Source organism: Delphinus delphis, chromosome 3, assembly GCF_949987515.2.
Source record: "Delphinus delphis chromosome 3, mDelDel1.2, whole genome shotgun sequence".
Taxonomy (NCBI): Eukaryota; Metazoa; Chordata; class Mammalia; order Artiodactyla; family Delphinidae; genus Delphinus; species Delphinus delphis.
In genome coordinates, this window is record NC_082685.1 from 126,075,892 (window position 1) to 126,094,336 (window position 18,445).

Sequence of the window (18,445 nt, forward strand, 5' to 3'; positions counted from 1 at the left end):
AGATCTAGCTTAATTTTGTTCAAACATTAAGATGTGTAGTTTCTACTTTATTTACAAGTAGAGGAGGGACCAGGGTGATGAATACATTTTGATTTCTGTTTTCTCATTCTGTATCATAGTGCAAATGAAGATTTTTTTTTAAAAAAAAAAGCTATGTCTAGTTGTATCTTTGCAAAATGCCTTTTCAGAAAATAAGTTTTGAATATTCACTTTAATACTATTACTTGTGACCCTACCTAGGCTCTGTGCTGTTAAATCTTAGGTGTGTGAGTCTTACAGCTGAGTAGTAATTTTAGTGACATTTTAATGTCAGATCCTCTCCTTAGTAGACTGTTTGCATATTGCATGCAAGCTATATATTAGGATTTTTTTTTTAACTTAAGATATGTTGGTAAATGATTTTGACATGACTTGTTCTGTTGGACTAACTGTATTTTATAAACATTATTATGCTTTACTCTTGAATGACATATGACACTGAGAGACAGAAACTGGGTTTCTGTCCTGCCATGGCGGCTTGGTATTGATCTTGTTCAGCTAGTTGCTTATTACTTCACCCTAAATGTTGAATAGACTGCATGGAGCCCTATGTGGGTATGAGGGGGAAATGGGGCCAGAAGTTGCATTAACATACCATTAAGCTGTGGTCAGCTTCTCCCTAAAGGGCTGTAAGCCTCTTAAGACAACTTCCTTTTTAGGGAGTTGTAAAGCATAGAAACTTCAGAGGAAGGGGCCCAGCTGCAGGCATAGGGTTAGGAGTTTTCTTGCTCAGAGGAGTGACTTAGCATCAGAGTGGGCCATGAATGGCTCTTTCCTGCTGTGGCTCAGGCCGAGTCCACCCATCAGTTACAGCCTCTGGGAAGAGACAGACACTCGGTGGTGACCTTTGGAGGCATATGTTCATTCTCTGGTGATGCTCCTTGCAGAGTGAAAGCCAGCTCCTCCTTGATCAGGTATGGTGCCATTGTCTTGAGAGTGATCAGAGATAAGAGTGGTGATGCAGATGTGTTAGGCTATGATACATGCAAATGTAGATTTTGGGGGGTGCTGAATTTAGAATGATCTAGAAATGTCTTGTTGGAATTAGCAGGCAGGCAAGATGATTTTGATACCAGGATCACCAAAGTCAGGATATGAGAGCTTGACCATATACTTGTTGGGATAAAACACTGATGAGACAAATATGTTTTAAAAAAGAAAGATTAGAAGAGTCATGAAAGAATTGTGACTAGCCAGCCTCTCGTCACTATCTCCTTTGCTCCACTCAAGTCTAAGTTACAATGGTCTCGCCCCTGGGCTAGTGCAATAGCCTCCTCACTAAGTTCTCTATGGCCATCCTGCCCCCTGGAGGCTGGCCTCCACACCGCTGAAAATACAAGTCTGGTTTTGCCACTCTGCTGTCCAAACTTTCCAAGGGCTTCACATCTCACTAGCAGGGAGATAGTAAGTTTTTACTGTGGCTGACATGGCATTACAGGGTCTGCCCCTGGCCCCCTCTCTGCTCTCATCTCACACTGTTCTTATTCTCATTTATTCCACTTGGGTCCCTCTGCTTTCCTTGATGTTCGTTGAATATGCCATCCACCCTTCCTTCTCAGAACCTTTCCACATGCATATTCCTCTCATTGGAGTGTTCTTCCTCCAGATATCCATATCACTCACTTCTTCATTTCATTCCCATCTCTGTTCAAAAAACACGTTCTGAGAGAGAATTTGTAGCCATGGTATCTAAAATAGCACACTCACACCCACCCCATCACTCCCAATCAAATTACCCTGGCTTCTTCTTCTTCATAACACTTATCATCACTTGTCATACTCTATTAAGTCAAATGATATGAAATTACCTTTTTTATGGGTCAGGAACAATCAAATATTGGCCATTCGCTATGGTTCAACCTAAAATATATTTGTTAATTTATCATTTTCATTTCAACCTAAAATACATTTATTAATTTGTTTATTATTTTTATTCTTTCCCCAGCACTAAGATTTAAACTCTGTGAGACCAGGGGTTAGATTTGTTTTGGGCAAATTCCCCAGTGTCTAAAATATAGCAGGCTCTTAGAAAAGCTATATTGAATGCATGGAAAGAAAGAAGAAAAGCTGATGAAATTTGTTGATAGTGAACAAAGAAAACTTATATGGAAAGTGATCTGTGCTTAGACAGTGTAGAAAAATATGATTGGAAGAACTTCTGAGAGAGTCCAGAAAAATTTAAGGACTTATTTGGATCCACGTGAAGTGCAGTGTAAAGTTTCTATTTAATTGGAGTTCTGTGCTACGTATGGACATTCATTATATATTTGTTAATATAGTTTCCTGAAACTGGGACTAAGGGATAAAACAGTCTTAGATAAAACACTTTTGAGCTTAAAAAGTTTCACAATTGGTAAGTTACAATGATTCATAGCTTGCCAATTGTTATATCATTGATTCTTATTAGAAAGAAGTTATTTTTTACTTTCAGTTCTAGAAACATGGCTGATAACTTTAGTATTGTGCCTTATGCAAACATGTAGAAATACTAGATTAAATAAACTGTTTCATGTATATCTGATCTTGAAAGGAAATAAAGGTATCACTGTGAGTCAGAAATAAAGATAGAATTGAAAACCTCAGGGATAAACATGTGAATGATGCTGTGGTCACTCTTGGGAGGATGTAATTAGTCTCCTTAAACCAAGGGCTTATGTTTTAACAACTATGTGGAAATATGAAATGAAAAATTGCGACTCTGTGGGTTGAAACGGATCTTCAGCGCAAAGTTGTTTTGAATAGGAGGCTCTAGAAAAAAAAATCCACCATCAGCACAGAAGAAACAAGAAAGATGTGTCTTAGAAAATAATATTTTCTCCAACCACATATCACTGTGGATTTGTGGCTCATTTGGATTTGGGATTTGAATCTGTACTCCTTGTATAATATGGAAAAGAACCACAACTTGAGAAATTAACCCAGAAGACTCTAGGCCACTGATAACTCTTAAACATCTGGCAAAACCATTTGCAAGCTTCTTGGGAAGGAGATTACCATTAAACCAAAGCTTCATAGGATTCCTACAGATAAATTCCTTCTAAAGATTAAATTATAACCTAAAATTATAAAACATAAGAAAAAAGGCCCCCAATGAATAAGAGTTATAAAACATAACAATGAGCAGGATTAAAATTTAATACCTTCTAATGATGGAAATATCCAATAGGCTAGTATAAAATAAGAATATTAAAAATGATTAAAATGTAAAAACTAATTACAAGTAAGAAAAGTTAGGTTTGCAAGAAATAAAAAATTATCAAATGTGTTAAACAACAAATTAGATATAACTTAAGAGAGACTCAATCAACTTTAATGTAATTTAAAGAAATCAACCAGAATGCATTAAGGAGAAAAAGAAAATATGAGAGAAAAGTTAAGAGACACGTTGGAGAGAAAGAGAAAATTCACTGTTTAATAGGCATTCTAGAAGGAGAGAATAGGGAGAATTGGGAAGAGACAATATCTGATTGCCAGGAAATTAAATTAAGAATTTAAGCAAAAAACAACAAAAAAATCCCAGATAGATTTGAAAATTAATAAATACACTTCTAAACAACACATGAGTCAAAGCAAAAACATAATAAAAATTAGAAAATATTTAAAACTGAATGTTAATGCAAGGCTGTGGAGAAGATGCTGTTGTGCACTGTTGGTGATAAAGTGGAACAGCCACTGTGGAAAATAGCATGGAGGTTTCTCAGAAAACTAAAAATAGAACTACCATATGACCCAGCGATTCCACTCCTGGGTATATATCTGAAAAAATGAAAACACTAATTCAAAAAGATACATGCACCCCAGTGTTCATAGCAGCATTGTTTACAATTGCCAAGATATGGAAGCAAACTAAATGTCCAGCAACAGATGAATGGATAAGTAAGATGAATAATTAACTAGAGGGTTCATGGGGGAAAAAATTGTTCCACAATTAACTAGAGGGTTAATTAACTAGAGGGTTCATGGGGGAAAAAATTATCTGAGTCAAAGAACTCTGGGAAGTTTCAGTATACTTGTAACTAATAATATTGTAGAAAATACCTTTAAGTAAATGCAGAATCTGCATTTTGCGAAGGTCCCAGACTAAAGGCAATGTGGTATCCTGAAACAGAAAAAGGATATTAATGGAGAAATTGATGAAATCCTAAGAATATCTACAGTTTAGTTAATAACATTATATTCATGTTAATTTACATTGCAAAGATAGTACAGAGGATTCTCCTATACACTTTACCCAGCTTCCTCTAATATTAACATATTACATAACCATGATACCTTGCCCAAATTGAGAATCTATAAATTTAAAATTATTCCAGAATGAAAATCTTATCAACAAATATCCCAGGTAGTCAGATGATTCATTTTTACGTTAAATTTTGAGAAGCACCACCAGGATACTCTTTAAAAGTGCAGTTTCTTTGGTTTTACCCCAGACATCATAAATAAGAACTTGTGGGTTGGAGATGGGATTCTGAACTTTAAAAAATCTCTTCTGGTGGTTGTTATGCACACTAAAATGTGAGATGCTAGTTTAGAGCTTTCTTTAAGGAGTTACCTTTCTTTGAAAAATGTAATGGAACTTGTTAGGCTGTGGTCCATAAATGCCAGTCTATAGCCTGATATAGAGCTATTATAAAATTTTCACCAGCCTGTGGCACAATGAGGAAAAATAGATTAATGATCTACTTCTGAAATAGCAGCATGAGTAGCCCTATGGACTGGCTCCTCACTGAAATAACCATAACTAGAGAAAATTATTTTAAAAACCTAACCACTTAAGTCTCTGGAAATTGTCCCAGGGACATACAGCAAATGGAGAAACATTTAAAGAAAATCTACTAAGTTGAGGCTAAAACAGCCAGAGTTTCTAGCATTTAAGCCATGACCTACTACCTCTCCCTCTGTCCCCACCAGCTCATCATAATAGAACCTACATTCCAGGTGGTTGTAGTAGAAAACATGGAACTTCCTCTCCCCGAAGCTTCCAGTCTAGGGCTACAATATCTACCATGGAGGGGCAGGCCACCAGCATTTCTAATCCTTATCCCCAGTTCTATGTTGTAGAACTCTGCCAGGCAAGACTTAAAAGTCTAGGGCTTCCATCCCCATCTTATAGGGTAAAATTTGATCATAAGCATGGTAGGCCAAGGATAATGGGCTCCAATCACCCTCATCCCAGCTTGGTCACAGGACAGAGGTTCCCAGAAGAGGTAAGTCTAGAAGACCAGAGGCTATCGTCCCTGGGTAACACCTGTTTTACAAGCAGAGTCTACTCTGAGAGAAACAGGCCACTATTCCCTCCCCAGATCCAGAGCAGTGGTGCAGAGATCTTTTCCCAGATCTTCTCCCCCTGCTCTCTCCAGGGGGAGAGCAGGCTATAAGACAGAGAACCTCATAGTTCTCCCCAAAGGAACTGACTTTATCTGGATCAGAATGTGAAAACATTTAAGTCTTAGACTACTGTTGAGAAAAATGGAGATTTTGGTACTAAACAATTAAGAAGAGGCTGCTAGCTCCATGATAACAAAAAGATAAATTATAGGCCAGCTAGAAGTCTAACAGATAGTACCAGAGGAAGAGACAGCTAAGAAGAGTCCTTCTGGGGTTGTAACAAGCCTCAAAAACCCCAGAAGTGTCCCAAATTGAATTGAATTAAATTGTGGAACAGTTTATCTCCCAGGGAATTGTAGAAAACAATAGAGAAATCAGCCAGCAATTAACAGAAGCTAATAGTCCTGTGTTTTACTACCAGAGGCACACAGCTTAACTGAGATCAGGGAAAGAGGCAGTCAAGAAGAGCCATGCTAAAACCACTGTCACCTTGGGGTGATTGTGAGCATGTTCAAGGCTGTGCCCTCTGAAGAGTGACATCAGATGTTGCAAACTGCAGGGCAAATAGACTTCACTGAAATAAGCCAGTTAAATCACTAAATAATTAAGCAAAAACAATGACAAGCCCCACAGTGTGGGAAACAGTATCCAGAGTTGCTGAAATATATTGTTGAAAATGTCCAATTTCAACAACAAAAAATTATAAGGCATGCAAAGAAGCAGGAAAGTGGGATTCATACACAGGAAAAAAAAAAAGGAGGCAAGAGAAATTGCATTTGAGAAGACCAAGATCTCATATTTAGCAGAGAAAGATGTCAAAACAACTATTATAAATATGTTCAAAGAATTAAAGGATAGAAAAAAACAAAAACACTAATTCGAAAAGATACAGGCACCTCAGTGTTCATAGCAGCATTATTTACAATTGCCAAGATATAGAAGCAACCTAAGTGTCTATCAACAAATGAATGGATAAATACACACACACACACACACACACACACACACAATGGAATACTACTCAGCCATAAAAAAGAATGAATTTTTGCCATTTGCAGCAACATAGGTGGACTTGGAGAACATTATGCTAAATGAAATAAGTCAGACAGAGAAAGGCAAATACTGTGTGTGTGTGTGTGTGTGTGTGTGTGTGTGTGTGTGTGTAGCCATGGCCTCCCTCTGCTGTTCTTCAAGACTATATAGCTACATCTTATATGTATGAGGTTACATTAGTAAAACCACAGGTTACACTCATGGTTACCTGTGGTAGGGGGAGGGGCAAGATAGGAGTAGGGGATTAAGAGGTACAAACTATTAAGTATATAATAAAATATAATGACATATTATACAACACAGGGAATATAGCCAATATTTTATAATAATTATAAATGGAGTATAACCTTTAAAAATTGTGAATCACTGTATTGTGCACCTGTAACTTATATAATACTGTACAGCACTATACTTCAATTAAAAAAGAATTAAAGGATTATCATAATTTAAAAAGTAAAGGAATATATGAGGACAGTATTTCATCAAATGAAGAATGTCAATACAAAAATAGAAATTGTAAAAAAGAATCAAAGAGAAATTCCAGAGTTGAAAGTTAAAATAACCTAAATGAAAAATTTACTAGAGGGGTTCAACAGAAGATATGACCTGTCAGTAGAAAGAATTAGTAAAGATATATTGATAAATATTATATAATATAAATAACAGAAAAATAATGAAGAAAAATAAACAGAACCTCAAAGAAATGTGAGACACCATTAAATACAGCAATATATGCATAATTGGAGTACCAGAAAGTAGAAGAATGGTCCAGAAAAAGTATTTGAAGACCACAATAATTTTTTCCTTGAGAAATTACCTTTTCTTCTGAGTCTAACCTTCCTATTTTACATTGTTAAAATTTCCCTTTGTGGAAAAAAAAAAAAAAGGAAATGTTACTTCTAGTAGATGGTAATTATTTTGTAAGGCCTTTAATTTGCAAAATAAAATGTTGGCACTCTATTGATCTCAAAATTTTTTTAATGTAAAAATTTTATTGTTCCATACAATCCTAAATTGTGGAACCACTGGTTTAAGAACTATGTCTATTCAGTGGTCCTTGGAACCTGACAGTGTTAAGAAAAATAATAATCATTAAAGTTTTAACATGAGAAGGGTATTATAGATCTTCAAATGCCTAGCAAAAATACTTACTACGGAGTCAACTTAATGAATATGTGTCGGAATGAATGACAATTGGATCACAAGTATGTGATTTACTCTTGGCGTGTGTGTGTGTGTGTGTGTGTGTGTGTGTGTGTGTGTGTGTGTAGCCATGGCCTCCTTCTGCTGTTCTTCAAGACTATATAGCTACATCTCATATGTATGAGGTTACGCGTTTCTTGATAGTCTTATTCCCATGACATTTTCCTTTGAGCTATTTATATGCATGCTGAGTTTTCAGTTGAGTTTCAGAAATCCTCTCCACTAAGTATTAAGGAAAAACTGGAACTATCCCCTCCTCCAGTTTTCAGTAATGTTTTCTATTAGTGGTATGGCTGGTGCTGCATTTGCACGTGTTCACTGTTTTCATTAAATTTTCACATTTCTTCTTCTCAGTCTCTGAAAACCTTTTAAATAATTTTATTTGTTCTTCCTCACTGTCTGCAGAGGCACTCTTAATTTCTTGGTGAGAAACTGAAAAATATATTAGCTCCATGGAGGTTTCACTTTACCATTTCTCTTCCATGGGCTGAGTCTAAGCCTTCTTCATGTGTTGTGAACAGGTAGTACCGTGCTGACTGCTATGAAAATGCTTGGTAATAATTATACTCCCTGAACCTTTGTGGAATAACCTGCTTTACCCAATTTAGCACACACGTGGTTGGGAAACATCTGCAGTCTTTCTTGTCGGAAACATGTCTGTAGGAGGAGGCGCTGGCTCTGAGACACCACCTCATCTCTGTTGGTGTTTCAAGAGCACACCTTTGATGTGGCTTCCTGAGTTTGGATTTACCATCACATGAGGCTAAAGACTAGAACTGCAGTATTTTGGACCATGATGCGCAACCAAGGTAAAACATCAGTGCCAGGAAATTATTGCTGATCCACCTGGTAACCCAGGAAGAATTGATCAGAGACTTAAAAGATTTAAAGTTGTAAGAAAGGAGGATTATTCCTTGGCTCAAAAGGCTTAGTACTCAAAAGGCAAGTCCTGCCTGCACTCCTGTCAGCCACTAAATTATTGTCTTAGGAGAACAGAACCATAATGATAGCCAGAGTATTGCTTAATATCTGCTGCTATTTTAAAGTATTTCCCACAGCATTTCATTGTGTCTTAATGTTACTAAACTTTGTATTGCATTTGCTTAAAACTGCTTTAATTGAAGCCATTTAAATTTACATATCCTACTGAGCCATTTTGTATACAAAGCATTAAAATGCGAAAGTGGTTCTTTTTGAAAGATAGCAAAGATAGAACAGTTGGTTATAGATTCTATTTGTGAAAAACCAGCCTTGAACAGGGCTAACAAGAGAGTGATTAAAGGGAATGTATTAAACAATTGCCTAAGGGAGTCGCCCTTCCCTTGTACTGCATCAGCTCACAGTGGGACGTCTCCCACCTTTGCTGTTAGTGGAACTCATTTTTGGCACGTAATCACTTAAACTATTATGGATATCTTTAGTTATGAATATCTCTTCTCCACAGCTGAACTGCCATCTTGATTTTACGCTGGCCCTCATAGTGCCAGGGACAGAGGTGGCAATGTTGTAGGGGCTCGAGACAGAAGGATTTGGGGTCATCATTCTTAGAGGTCCCGGCTGGTCTCACAGAAGAGAATGGTTTACTAGGACTATTATGGTCTCATTTGAATTATTTACTGAGACCCTTTAGGGTGTGTATTTTTTCCATACAATTTTTTGTTACTTTATCTCTTAGATATGTTACCATGTATTCTTTTAGGCATGGATTTTGTTGGAGATACTGGTGGCAATTGATACTAATCCAAATTAAATGGATCAGATAATTGAGAAGCCCAAGGGGTAGGTAGGTCCGGACCTAGGACTCCAGAGATATCATCGGGACCATTTCTCTATCACACAGCTCAGTTTTTCTCTGTTCTGGCATCATTCAAGCAGACTCCACACACATAACCTTGCCACCAAGTTATATACTTCCCACAAGGTTTACGTCCTATTGCTTTAGCAACATCGCTGGAATGACAGCTTCTCTGTACTGATAGTTTTTTTTTTGACACACACACACTGTATTTTATTTTTACAAGAGATAAATAGACTGACACCAAGCATTGTAAATGCATGACCACAACAAAAGCAACAATGATTGCAATTACCACACAGGAAACCCACGCATACTATGTCATAATATTGACATTCAGTCCAGGAATCCTCCACTGTAACAGCTCCTTTACTTTGCAGTGAAAATTGATTTGTATATTTTTTGCCTCTGAGTCCTTGTGGGATTTTTTTTTTTATTAAAACAGAAAGTCACAAAAATTATAATCATCCTCATCAGTTCACTCAGTCCCATGTAATTAATATTTTTTCATCTTGATCTTTTGTTAGCACTTTTATGAATTCATCAGTTTTCCATTAGAGTTCTGAAAATGCTTATTCATTCAGTTCAGCAGTATAGTCAGTTACCAGAAACCTGTACTTGTCAGAGTCTTTTCCATGAATTCCTTGAAGGTGAAACCTTTTTATAGGAACATTTTTGCAAAAGCATCAGAGTACACCCAGAACTCTCTGTAAATGACAAAAGACTTAAAAATGAACACGGTTATAGAGTTGATGAAAGTTCATAATAATGCAATTGACAAGGAAATTTAGTTATTTCTGAGATATACATTTTAAAGTAATAACTAGAATTATGACTTATAACATTACACCAGAACATATAAGATTTTTAGAAATTTCATGTAATGTCTGAAATATTTATATTAACGTATTTCCATACAAATAACCCAAAGAAAGTTTAGTATTGTTTATTTGTTTGTTTTTTTATACTGCAAGTTCTTATTAGTCATCAGTTTCATACACATCAGTGTATACATGTCAATCCCAATCGCCCATTTCAGCACACCACCATCCCCACCCCACCGTGGTTTTCCCCCCTTGGTGTCAACTTGATCTCAACTTCTGCCCTGCAAACCAGTTCATCTGTACCATTTTTCTAGGTTCCACATACATGCGTTAATATACGATATTTGTTTTGCTCTTTCTGACTTACTTCACTCTGTATGATAGTCATTAGGTCCACCAGTGTCTCAGCAAATGACTCAATTTTGTTCCTTTTTATGGCTGAATAATATTCCATTGTATATATGTACCAAATCTTCTTTATCCATTCGTCTGTTGATGGGCATTTAGGTTGCTTCCATGACCTGGCTATTGTAAATAGTGCTGCAATGTACATTGGGGTGAATGTGTCTTTCTGAATTATGGTTTTCTCTGGGTATATGAACAGTAGTGGGATGGCTGGATCATATGGTAATTCTATTTTTGGTTAGTTTTTTTTTTTTAACATCTTTACTGGAGTGTAATTGCTTTACAATTGTGTGTTAGTTTCTGCTTTATAACAAAATGAATGAGTTATACATATACATATGTTACCATATCTCTTCCCTCTTGCATCTCCCTCCCTCGCACCCTCCCTAGCCCACCCCTCTAGGTGGTCACAAAGCACCAAGCTGATCTCCCTGTGCTATGTGGCTGCTTCCCACTAGCTATCTATTTTATGTTTGGTAGTGTATATATGTCAATGCCACTCTCTCACTTTGTCACAGCTTACCCTTCCCCCTCCCCATATCCTGAAGTCCATTCTCTAGTAGGTCTGTGTCTTTATTCCTGTCTTACCCCTAGGTTCTTCATGACATTTTTTTCCCTTAGATTCCATATATATGTGTTAGCATATGGTATTTGTTTTTCTCTTTCTGACTTACTTCACTCTGTATGACAGACTCTAGGTCCATCCACCTCACTACAAATAACTCAATTTCGTTTCTTTTTATGGCTGAGTAATATTCCATTGTATATATGTGCCATATCTTCTTTATCCATTCATCTAATGATGGACACTTAGGTTGTTTCCATCTCCGGGCTATTGTAAATAGAGCTGCAATGAACATTTTGGTACATGACTCTTTTTGAATTATGGTTTTCTCAGGGTATATGCCCAGTAGTGGGATTGCTGGGTCATATGGTACTGCTATTTTTAGTTTTTTAAGGACCTCCATACTGTTCTCCATAGTGGCTGTATCAATTTATATTCCCACCAACAGTGCAAGAGGGTTCCCTTTTCTCCACACCCTCTCCAGTATTTATTGTTTATAGATTTTTTGATGATGGCCATTCTGACTGGTGTGAGATGATATCTGATTTTAGTTTTGATTTGCATTTCTCTAATGGTTAATGATGTTGAGCATTCTTTCATGTGTTTGTTGGCAATCTGTATATCTTCTTTGGAGAAGTTTCTATTTAGGTCTTCTGCCCATTTTTGGATTGGGTTGTTTATTTTTTTGATATTGAGCTGCATGAGCTGCTTGTACATTTTGGAGATTAATCCTTTGTCAGTTGCTTCATTTCCAAATATTTTCTCCCATTCTGAGGGTTGTCTTTTTGTCTTGTTTATGGTTTCATTTGCTGTGCAAAAGCTTTTAAGCTTCATTAGGTCCCATATGTTTATTTTTGTTTTTATTTCCATTACTCTGAGAGGTGGGTCAGAAAGGATCTTGCTGTGATTTATGTCGTAGAGTGTTCTGCCTATGTTTTCCTCTAAGAGTTTGATAGTGTCTGGGCTTACATTTAGGTCTCTAATCCATTTTATTTTTGTGTATGGTGTTAGGGAGTGTTCTAATTTCATACTTTTACATGTACCTGTCCAGTTTTCCCAGCACCACTTATTGAAAAGTCTGTCTTTTCTCCACTGTATATTCTTGCCTCCTTTATCAAGGAAAAGGTGACCATATGTGCATGGATTTATCTCTGGGCTTTCTATCCTGTTCCATTGATCTATATTTCTGTTTTTGTGCCAGTACCATACTGTCTTGATTACTGTAGCTTTGTAGTATAGTCTGAAATCAGGGAACCTGATTCCTCCAGCTCTATTTTTCGTTCTCAAGATTGTTTTGGCTATTCAAGGTCTTTTGTGTTTTCATACAAATAGTGAAATATTTTCTTCTAGTTCTGTGAAAAATGCCAGTGGTAGTTTGATAGGGATTGCATTGAATCTGTAGATTGCTTTGGGTAGTACAGTCATTTTCACAATGTTGATTCCTCCAATCCAAGAACATGGCATATCTCTCCATCTGTTTGTATCATCTTTAATATCTTTCATCAGTGTCTTATAGATTTCTGCATACAGGTTTTTGTCTCCTTAGGTAGGTTTATTCCTAGGTAATTTTTTCTTTTTGTTGCAGTGGTAAATGAGAGTGTTTCCTTAATTTCTTTTTCAGATTTTTCATCATTAGTGTATAGGAATGCCAGAGATTTCTGTGCATTAATTTTGTATCCTGCTACTTTACCAAATTCATTGATTATCTCTAATAGTTTTCTGGTGGCATCTTTAGGATTTTCTATTTATAGTATCATGTCATCTGCAAGCAGTGACTGCTTCACTTCTTCTTTATCAATTTGGATTCCCTTTATTTCTTTTTCTTCTCTGATTGCTGTGGCTAAAACTTCCAAAACTATGTTGAATAATAGTGGTGAGAGTGGGCAACCTTGTCTTGTTCCTGATCTTAGTGGAAATGTTTTCATGTTTTCTCCATCGAGGATGATGTTGGCTGTGGGTTTGTCATATATGGCCTTTATTATGTGGAGGAAAGTTCCCTCTATGCCTACTTTCTGCAGGGTTTTTGTCATAAATGGGTGTTGAATTTTGTCAAAAGCTTTCTCTGCATCGACTGAGATGATCATATGGTTTTTCTCCTTCAATTTTTTAGTATGGTGTATCACGTTGATTGATTTGCGTATATTGAAGAATCTTTGCATTCCTGGAATAAACCCCACTTGATCATGGTGTATGATCCTTTTAATGTGCTGTTGGATTCTGTTTGCTAGTATTTTATTGAGGATTTTTGCATCTGTGTTCATCAGTGGTATTGGCCTGTAGTTTTCTTTCTTTGTGACATCTTTGTCTGGTTTTGGTATCAGGGAGATGGTGGCCTCGTAGAATGAGTTTGGTAGTGTTCCTCCCTCTGCTATATTTTGGAAGAGTTTCAGAAGGATAGGTGTTAGCTCTTCTCTAAATGTTTGATATGATTCACCTGTGAAGCCATCTGGTCCTGGGCTTTTGTTTGGTGGAAGATATTTAATCACAGTTTCAATTTCAATGCTTTTGATTGGTCTGTTCATATATTTTTAGTTTTTTAGGAACCTCCATAGTGTTCTCCATAGTGGCTGTATCAATTTACATTCCCACTCACAGTGCAAGAGGGTCCCCTTTCCTCCACACACTCTCCAGCATTTGTTATTTGTAGATTTTCTGATGATTCCCATTCTGACTGGTGTGAGGTGATACCTCATTGTAGTTTTCATTTGCATTTCTCTAATAATTAGTGATGTTGAGCAGTTTTTCATGTGCTTCTTGGCCATCTGTATGTCTTCTTTGGCGAAATGTCTATTTAGGTCTTCTGCCCAGTTTTGGATTGGGTTGTTTGTTTCTTTAATATTGAGCTGCATGGGCTGCTTATATATTTTGGAGATTAATCCTTTCTCCGTTGATTCGTTTGCAAATATTTTCTCCATTCTGAGGGTTGTCTTTTTGTCTTGTTTGTGGTTTCCTTTGCTGTGCATAAGCTTTGAAGTTTCATTATGTCCCATTTCTTTATTTTTGTTTTTATTTCCATTACTGTAGGTGATGGATCAGAAAAGATCTTGCTGTGATTTATGTCAAAGAATGTTCTTCCTATGTTTTCCTCTTAAGAGTTTTATAGTGTCCGGCCTTACATTTAGGTCTCTAATTCATTTTGAGTTTATTTTTGTGTATGGTGTTAGGGAGTGTTCTAATTTCATTATTTTACATGTAGCTGTCCAGTTTTCCCAGCACCACTTATTGAAGAGGCTGTCTTTTCTCCATTGTGTATTTTTGTCTCCTTTGTCATAGATTAGTTGACCATAGGTGCGTGGGTTTATCTCTGGGCTTCCTATCCTGTTCCATATCTATATTTCTGTTTTTGTGCCAGTGCCATATTGTCTTGATTACTGTAGCTTTGTAGTGTAGTCTGAAGTCAGGGAGTGTGATTCCTCCAGCACTGTTTTTTTCCCTCAAGACTGCTTTGGGTATTCGAGGTCTTTTGTGTCTCCATACAAATATTAAGTTTTTTTGTTCTACTTCTGTAAAAAATGCCATTGGTAATTTGATAGGGATTGCATTGAATCTGTAGATTGCTTTGAGTAGTATAGTCAGTTTCAAAATATTGATTCTTCCAATCCAAGAAGTTGGTATATCTCTCCATCTCTTGGTATCATCTTTAATTTTGTTCATCAGTGTCTTATACTTTTCTGCATATAGGTCTTTTGTCTCCCTAGGTAGCTTTATTCCTAGGTATTTTGTTTGTTTTGTTGCAATTGTAAATGGAAGTGTTTCCATAATTTCTCTTTCAGATTTTTCATCTTTAGTGTATAGGACTGCAAGAATTTTCTGTGCATTAATTTTGTATCCTGCAACTTTACCAGATTCATTGATTAGCTCTAGTAGTTTTCTGGTGGCATCTTTAGGATTCTCTATATATAGTATCATGTCATCTGCAAGCAGTGACAGTTTTACTTCTTCTTTTCCAATTTGGCTTCCTTTTATTTCTTTTTCCTCTCTGATTGCCATGGCTAGGACTTCCAAAACTATGTTGAATAATAGTGGTGAGAGTGGACATCCTTGTCTTGTTCCTGATCTTAGAGGAAATGCTTTCAGTTTTTCACCATTGAGAATGATGTTTGCTGTGGGTTTGCTGTATACGGCCTTTATTATGTTGAGGTAGGTTCCCTCTGTGCCCACTTTCTGGAGAGTTTTTTTCATAAATAGGTGTTGAATTTTGTCAAATGCTTTTTCTTCATTTATTGAGATGATCATACAGTTTTTATTCTTCAATTTGTTATTATGGTGTATCATATTGATTTATGTATATTGAAGAATCCTTGCATCCCTGGGATAAAACCCACTTGATCATGGTGTATTATCCTTTTAATGTGTTGTTGGATTCTATTTGCTAGTATTTTGTTGAGGATTTTTGCATCTATATTCATCGGTGATATTAGTCTGTAATTTTCTTGTTTTGTAGTATCTTTGTCTGATTTTGGTATCAGGGTGATGGTGGCCTCATAGAATGAGTTTGGGAGTGCTTCTTCCTCTCCAACTTTTTGGAAGAGTTTGAGAAGGATGGGTGTTAGCTCTTCTCTAAATGTTTGATAGAATTCACCTGTGAAGCCATCTGGTCCTGGACTTTTGTTTGTTGGAAGATTTTTTAATCACACTTTCAATTTCATTACTTGTGATTGGTCTGTTCATATTTTCTATTTCCTCCTGGTTCAGTTTTGGAAGGTTATACCTTTCTAAGAATTTGTCCATTTCTTCCAGGTTGTCCATTTCATTGTCATAGAGTTGCTTGTAGTAGGCTCTTCAGAACTTTGTATTTCTGGGGTGTCTGTTGTAACTTCTCCTTTTTCATTTCTAATTTTATTGATTTGAGTCCTCTCCCTCTTTTTCTTGATGAGGCTGGCTAATGGTTTATCAATTTTCTTTATCTTCTCAAAGAACCAGCTTTTAGTTTTATTGATCTTTGCTGTTTTCTTTGTTTTTATTTCATTTATTACTTCTCTGATCTTTATGATTTCTTTCCTTCTGCTAACTTTGGGGTTTGTTTGTTCTTCTTTCTCTAGTTCCTTTAGGTGTAAGGTTAGATTGTTTACTTGAGATTTTTCTTGTTTCTTGAGGTAGGGTTTTATAGCTATAAACTTCCCTCTTCGAACTGCTTTTGTTGCATCCCTTAGGTTTTTGATCATTGGGTTTTCATTGTCATTTGTCTGTAGGTATTTTTTCATTTCCTCTTTGATTTCTTCAGCGATCTCTTGGTTATCTATTAACGTAATGTTTAGTAACGTATAGTATAGCTTGTGTTTCCTTATTTATTTTCATTTTGGATGATCTGTCCATTGGTGTAAGTGAGGTGTTAAAGTCCCCCACTATTATTGTGTTACTGTCAATTTCCTCTTTTATAGCTGTTAGCAGTTGCCTTATGTATTGAGGTCTCCTATGTTGGGTGCATATCTATTTATAATTGTTATATCTTATTCTTGGATTGATCCCTTGATCATTATGTAGTGTGCTTCCTTGTCTCTTGTAACATTCTTTATTTTAAAGTCTATTTTATCTGATATGAGTATTGCTACTTCATCTTTCTTTTGATTTCCATTTGCATGGAATATCTATTTCCATCCGCTCACTTTCAGTCTGTATGTGTCTCTAGGTCTGAAGTGGGTCTCCTGTAGACAGCATATATATGGGTCTTGTTTTTGTATCTATTCAGCAAGCCTGTGTCTTTTGGTTGGAGCATTTAATCCATTCATGTTTAAGGTAATTATCGATTTGTATGTTCCTATGACCATTTTCTTAATTGTTTTGGGTTTGTTTTTGTAGGTGCTTTTCTTCTTTTATGCTTCCCACTTAGAGAAGTTCCTTTAGCATTTGTTGTAGAGCTGGTTTGGTTGTGCTGAATTCTCTCAGCGTTTGCTTGTCTGTAAAGCTTTTGATTTCTCCATCGACTCTGAATGAGATCATTGCTGGGTAGAGCAATCTTGGATGTAGGTTCTTCCCTTTTTTCACTTTAAGTATATCATGCCACTCCCTTTTGGCTTGTAGATTTTCTGCTGGGAAGTCAGCTGTTAACCTTATGGGAGTTCCCTTGTATGTTATTTTTCCCATGGTGCTTTCAATAATTCTTCTTTGTCTTTCATTTTTGCCAATTTGCTTACTATGTGTCTGGGTGTGTTTCTCCTTGGGTTTTTCCTGTATGGGACTCCCTGCGCTTCCTGGACTTGGGTGGTTATTTCCTTTCCCATGTTAGGGAAGTTTTCAACTAAAATCTCTTCCAATATTTTCTCGGGTCCTTTCTCTCTCTCTTCTCCTTCTGGGACCCCTATAATGCAAATGTTGTTGTGTTTAATGTTGTCCCAGAGGTCTCTTAAGCTGTCTTCATTTCTTTTCATTCTTTTTTCTTTATTCTGTTCCACAGCAGTGAATTCCCCCATTCTGTCTCCCAGGTCACTTGTCCGTTCTTCTGCCTCAGTTATTCTGCTATTGATTCCTTCTAGTGTAGTTTTCATTTCAGTTATTGTATTGTTCATCTCTGTTTGTTTGTTCTTTAATTCTTCTAGGTGTTCTTTAATTCTTCTAGGTCTTTGTTAAACATTTCTTGCATCTTCTTGATTTTTGCCTCCATTCTTTTTCCGGGGTCCTGGATCATCTTCACTATCATTATTCTGAATTCTTTTTCTGGAAGGTTGCCTATCTCCACTTCATTTAGTTGTTTTTCCGGGGTTTTATCTTGTCCCTTCACCTGGTACATAGCCCTCTGCCTTTTCATCTTGTCTATCTTTCTGTGAACTTGGTTTTCGTTCCACAGGCTGCAGGCTTGTAGTTCTTCTTGCTTCTCCTGTCTTTTCTCTGATGGATGAGGCTATCTAAGAATCTTGTGCAAGTTTCCTGATGGGAGGGACTGGTGGTGGGTAGAGCTGGGTGTTGCTCTGGTGGGCAGAGCTCAGTAACACTTTAATCTGCTTGACTGCTGATGGGTGGTGCTGGGTTCCCTCCCTGTTGGTTGTTTGGCCTGAGGCAACCCAACTCTGGAGCCTTCCCTGCCTCTTTGGTGGGGCTAATGGCAGACTCTGGGAGGGCTCACGCCAAGGAGCATGTCCCAGAACTTCTGCTGCCAGTTTCCTTGTCCCCACGGTGAGCCACAGCCACCCCTGCCTCTGCAGGAGACCCTCCAACACTAGCAGGTAGGTCTGGTTCAGTCTCCCCTGGGGTCACTGCTTCTTCCCCTGGGTCCCGATACGCACACTACTTTGTGTG

General features: G+C 37.0%; 1 protein-coding gene across 1 annotated transcript in view; it reads left to right on the forward strand.

Moving 5' to 3' along the window:
• Nucleotides 1-798: 798 nt before the first annotated feature.
• Nucleotides 799-18,445, forward strand: part of LOC132423558 (3',5'-cyclic-AMP phosphodiesterase 4D-like) — a 404,223-nt gene continuing 386,576 nt past the window's right edge. Inside the window, exon 1 of the mRNA XM_060009459.1 lies at nucleotides 799-953. The gene's annotated coding sequence lies outside the window, so the exon portion shown is untranslated. The remainder of the gene's footprint in view (nucleotides 954-18,445) is intronic.